The sequence below is a fragment of the Echeneis naucrates genome, chromosome 22 (assembly GCF_900963305.1).
Source record: "Echeneis naucrates chromosome 22, fEcheNa1.1, whole genome shotgun sequence".
Taxonomy (NCBI): domain Eukaryota; kingdom Metazoa; phylum Chordata; class Actinopteri; order Carangiformes; family Echeneidae; genus Echeneis; species Echeneis naucrates.
Window position 1 is genome coordinate 13,906,516 of NC_042532.1, and position 6,028 is coordinate 13,912,543.

Genomic DNA, 6,028 nt, shown 5'->3' on the forward strand with positions numbered 1-6,028 from the left:
GTGCATTGTTTTATTTGTCAACTGGTCTTTCTTTTCCAGACACACTGAATGATTTACATCTTTAGACAAATGCTTGGACAGAAATACAGAGAGAGCTCTCAAATATTTATCCTTAGATTTACATGACAACATCGATGTGCTGTAGATTTAAACTTACCTTGTAAACACCATATCTGTTCAAATTTTCACACACTTCAGTGAAAAATTCTGGCTTATTGCATCAGGTGCATCATGTAGGGAGAAATTCAGACATACACTAGTCTAATCTCTTGTCTTTATAAGTGTAAGTAACCTGCAAAGTGTTTAAAGGAGGACTTTACAAGTTATTTTTAATAAATGGTTAATGTAGAAATATTTAGACATGTTGTAAACCACATACACGATGCTCCTTTTGTAAAGACATGCTACTATTAAAATTTCTGTATTGATACATGTTTTATGTCTCTATTCAATTTCTTTTTTTAAAGCCACGCATGTCCACAAAATGTGACCCAGGGCAGGTCTAATGTCCTCAGGAGGTTGGCTGCTAAATGCAAACTTTTGACTCACCTCTCATCTGCGCTTAATAGCAGGTGAATGTATCTCAGCTCCATCTTTTCTCCTGATGAAACATCCTTGCCGTTGTACCTTGTGAGGCCAACCAACTGGCAGACATCAGCTGCTGAGCATCAGAAAAAAGCTAAGCACGGATGGCACCATTTGTTATTCTGACACAGACTCAGGTTATTTAAAACTCACTCTTATCTAAACTCTAATCACTCTTCGGTGGATACACGGGCACTTCCCTCTTTGTCTACATAGTACTTTTGTTGAACTAGCAGGAAGACGACACAAGAATTTGAGACAAACCCTCAATATGTTGAAACATTGCACTGTCAAGTTGTCTTATCTATATAAAAAGGCAAAAAAAAAGGTGCTTCTGAACCTTTTTGAGTACAGTTTTTAAATAACTTTATAAGTTATATACTTAAGCATTGGCTCAAATTCATTTTCTTTACAATTAATATTAGTAAATGGAAGTTAACATTTTTGTGACTACCTGGGTATTTCACAAGACACCCAGGAATAAAAAAAAAATTGTACATTTAAAAAAATGTATTTGTATTCTGGCACTGTACTGCTAGTATGGGGTAAAATTCTACAATGTTAGAGCAATGTATAGTTTGACTTTGCAATTTTACTGACATCCCAGCAGACATAGGTGATTTTTATAACTAGAACAATTATTTCCAAAGTGACCCTGTCACCTTAGGGAGAAGTAATGTCAAAAACATTTAGAGCTCACATTCATAATTCCATAAAACTGCACCACTCAACCTTTACAACACCTCACAGACTAAATCAGCTGTTTCACCACTGGAAAGGCAGCTTGGTTTGAGAGTATATGGATCATCTCCCTTCAAAATCCCCACGGGCTTTTCTGATCCCCCCTCCGCAGAGGAAATAAGAGATGGAAGTGAAGTCGGCTGCGCATGATCTTCCAACAACCTTCACACTGCTTTGATTGCTGCGCTTCCTCTGCATCCGATCAAATGTTTCTACTGTGAATAAAAAATAAAAGCCCCAAGGGTCTTGAAACTCCAGCAAAGTCTCTCACAAAAACTAGAGGAAAACGAGCCTTGTGAAATCCTTCAGAAAGCGCAAGATGAGATGGATAATCGGTGACCTTGCCAAAGTTAATCTCTGCTAATGCAGGGTAATTATTAGAATTGTAGGTGATGTTCTGGGAGAAATCCACAGTGGCCAAGATTTCATTTATGCAGTCTGTGCAAGATGAAGCTTTCTTTGCCCAGTGAAGAAGTTAATTTAAAGACAAGTTCAAAGAGGGGAGGGGAAGGGGAAGGGGGAGAGGGATGGGGACAGGAAATGGAGTGGAATATAAAGAGTGGTGTACGTACTTCTCCCAGGCTGTGGCCCAAGTCCACTCCAGTTGAGAGCGTCAGCTTGGTGATGAGGTGATGGGTATGCTAATCAGCGCCAAGTGGCTTCGGAGACACATTGGGACATACAGTGTGTGTCGTCAAAAGAAAGGCTACACGTGATCAATTATATAATGTGTCACATGAATGAGCCTGGAACAGAGAATCTGTTTTTATTTGTGAGGAGGCTTTGCAGCAGCTAGCAGAGGGAGTGAGGAGCACAGGTGCTTTACTGTACATCAGTGTGCACAACACGCCACACACCTAACCAATTCTTGAGTCAGTCATGCATTCATGACAAACCTACACACTGCAACGCTGATCTTACTATGATGAGGTATCTCGTTGAGGGGTGGCATCTTATCCAAACACTGACAAATGAGCGCATGTAACCCTTCTGTGCCTCAATGATCGGCGAGATTTAATTACAAAAACAAATACAACTATCCGCCTTATATATGATGAAGTAAAAAATAAACATATAAATAACAGATAAATCAAGCTGTCACTGCCAAATGTGGCATGAGAAGCTGTGAAAAACAATGACGTGGATGAACTTTAATCCAATTTGGACTGCTTTAAGGGATTGAAATTTGCAGATTAAAGCCCAGTTTTATTTCCAGAAAACACTGTGGTCTCATAGGAATCTGGTCTCACAATGATAAACCATTAAAAAAAAAAAAACATATGAGTACTATCTGAGTTTAGCTTTAAGCGACGCAGGGGACCAGGGCTCAGCACATACATGCTCCAAAATTATTCGGTAGACAATATTGGTTAGCCTGATTGTCTGAAAGTACACTTTTGCTGATGGAAATATCTGTCACAGCTTAGTTTATAGCTTCATTGACTGTTATTGTTCATTTGTTATTGTCACATTTAATTTCAATGGATATAAATCAATTCATCACCAGCTTTGTGCAGCCTTCAGCTTCAAGTTTGGAGAGGACGCGAGAATACTGAGTGACATAACGTTCTGAACTTCCCGGCACTCATCTGTTCACGCCCTGAGACTACTTCAAAGCTTTCTAACTTTTTATTAACTGTTTATTGTAATCACCCCGGTGAATGAGCACATGACAGCAGAGCACGATAAAAAGAGAATAATTGAGATGCATTAGTTTGTTGCACGTTTGCGTTAATTTCTTTTACTATCCCATAAGATGCGGTTTTTAATCGCAATCAATAATGCACATTTAATCATAATGTTTCCTGCTTGCAGCCAGTTTCAGAGAACAGATAAGTGCGGTTTTCTCGTCAACAGCCTCCGCTGCTTTTACTTTGTAAACTCCAGTTTAAAACAGGCACTCATTTTTAACTAGGCAGCATGTGAGCTGCCATGAAGGTAACAGAGGTTTCACAGAGATTAAATAGGTGCCATTATGTTATTGTCTCTTGATAACATATAAAAGGGAGGAAGGCTTGGTGAGAAAAGGATTGTAGGTGGGCTGCTTCCATGGCAACTGTAGGCTGTAATGGATTTAGACAGTACCTTTGGCTTGTGGCATCCATTTCTGGCTCTTGATTGTGTTTGTGTCTATCTTGGGTTTTCTTCTTCCCACCATTTCCTGCTCACCCACGAACACCCTCTCAGTCTCTAATGGTGCGGCTCATTACAGATGCTTGTCAGTCCAGTTAATGTCCTGCGATGAGAAACACAAACAGTGCAGCACCTATACAGCTCTAAATGGTTTGAATGTTAATACAAGGCAATAACCCCGTGAGCAGGATCATTTGGCACAGGATAGCATCACCAGATTTGCACAAAATTGACATAGATGATGTGTGCTTGTAAGAAGATTCAATTTACTTTCAGGTAAATCAATAATAATCGAGATCACGAGTTTAGGTCTCGCTGTTTTTTGTTAAGACACTAGATGCAGGCAAAACGTGGAAGAGGACATGATTTCCAAATAAGCCGCTTGCTTCAATTTGCATGGAATAGTTAATACTGTGCGGACACGAGAGGTTTTAATTCAATGCCAACAGCTGCCCCAGTGAAAAGGCTTCATTTCTGTGGCTCCATGATGGGAGCTCAGCATAACCCATCCTCAAAAAGGCAGACGTGCTATTCTTTTGATTTAGTATGGCTCCTGAGTAGATGGCTCGCTCTCTCAGATAATGTGTCTGTCTCTCATGTCATACAGAAAGCACCCTTAGAAAGAGGGGGGAATTCATGAGGGCGCTGCCCTTTGAAAAAGATGGATGCATTACTACCCTCCTGCACCTTGAACCACATCCACTTATTAAGATTATCACAGTTATTGCTTTTTTTTAGCCTTCGTTTTAATCCAGCCAGTTGACTGAGAGCAGAAAACAGGCCAAATAGATGAAAATAAACACAAGTGCAGTTAAGGCTGATGAATATCTTTGGTCTAGCAGATATTTGGTAGTTGAGCATTGAGACCTAATCGTGGCAAATGATAGCATTAAGTTTACATGTGCAGCAACATTTATATGCCATATTCACCATTCACTGCTACTGTTACACTATGTAACACCATATCAGGAAAATATATCATTTTATATATTTATAATATATAATTTTAAAACTAAACCACTTTTTAAACCTCATAAAAGAAAACAAAGTAATTTTCGAGCAACCTCAAATAAAACAATACACAATTGTTGAGATATTTGACCGCAACAATGAAGCAATAGACCAGCCCACTAACAGACAATCGCCATCCCCCGAGCCACCAGCCACCCACCGGCACATCTGTTATTGTTCTGCTGGCTGCAGAGAAATACACTCAAGTCGCAGACAAACTTCTTCAATCATTAATCATGGTACATATTCAACCTATGAGCGGGAATCTGCCTCGAAATATAGCGTGGCCAACGTACTTGTATGTCTCAGAAACTATCAGAGGAGTCCTGGAAATAACACGTCCATCCCACAGGAGACCACTGCCACACCTCTATCACTACTCTGGAGATTGGATATCAGCATGCGGAACATGCAGCCTGTCACCATGGAGACTGACATGTGCCACTCTGTTCGCGTGACGCGCCCATTGGCAGACTTTGAGTCCCACTTGAATGGTTGCTGGCCAAAATTGAAGTGGATGCCACTCCTGGCAGCTAATGGAGCATGTATTGAACGGAGAGTGAGACGAGCAGGGAGACAGATACACAGGCTGACAGGAAATGACAGCATGATTGAAAAGAGCAAACATTCAAAAGAATGGGGTGTTATTTTAGAACAGAGCGGAGCCGAGACTGATCGAAGAGCATCTTTGTCATCTCAAGCTCAGCTTGAACTTCAAGCAAGTGAACCAGTGAGGCTGCTTCATTTTTGTGGCAGTTCCAATATCTGCTGTGTAATTTATCTTTTATGACAACTGTAACAACAGCTCTGTGTGAATTGGGTATTAAAAACCCCGTAAACCCTGTTTTGTTTTGTTGTTTTTTTTACTTATAACAGGAAATGGGCTCGATATGTTTAAACTTCCGTAATTTGTAAGCTGTAAATGAGCATCTATTCAAATAATATATTTAAGAAGAATTTACTTACACTTTATAATTGATTAATTCATTTGTTGCTGCTACACTCATTTTATACATCATACTTCTGTGCTGTATTTCTTTGTTATGCTGCATTTAATTTGCACAACTCGTGTAATGTAATATACTTCCATAAATGGTCTCATGTTCATGTGTGTGTTTTCAGGAGAGGAGGACTGTGTCTCACAGTGAATTTCCAAAGCACAGGGCACTTCCCATTTTCACCAGGAGAGAGCTCCATGTGCACCACAGTCATCACACAGCGTGTCCTCTAGAATCAAAATCAACTTTAGTGACAAAGTACAAATACACAAGAAATCTGACTTCAGTTTTCAGATGCTGGAAAGTGGCTTACACAGACTGTACATATTACGCATGAAAAATGGTGTATCAAAGTGCAAAAATGCTGGAATTGAATAATACCAGGCCATTTATTGTTCATAGTCTCAATGTGCCTGTAATCTCTGTCAGGCGACGTTGGGTGACCTGAAAGGGGCCATATCAGTAAAATGTATTATTACATAGACATGGACCGAGTGGGCATGTAGTGTGTCATGTGAAGGTGACTTTAGTGTTTGTGTATGAAAGAAGAGTACACTTTG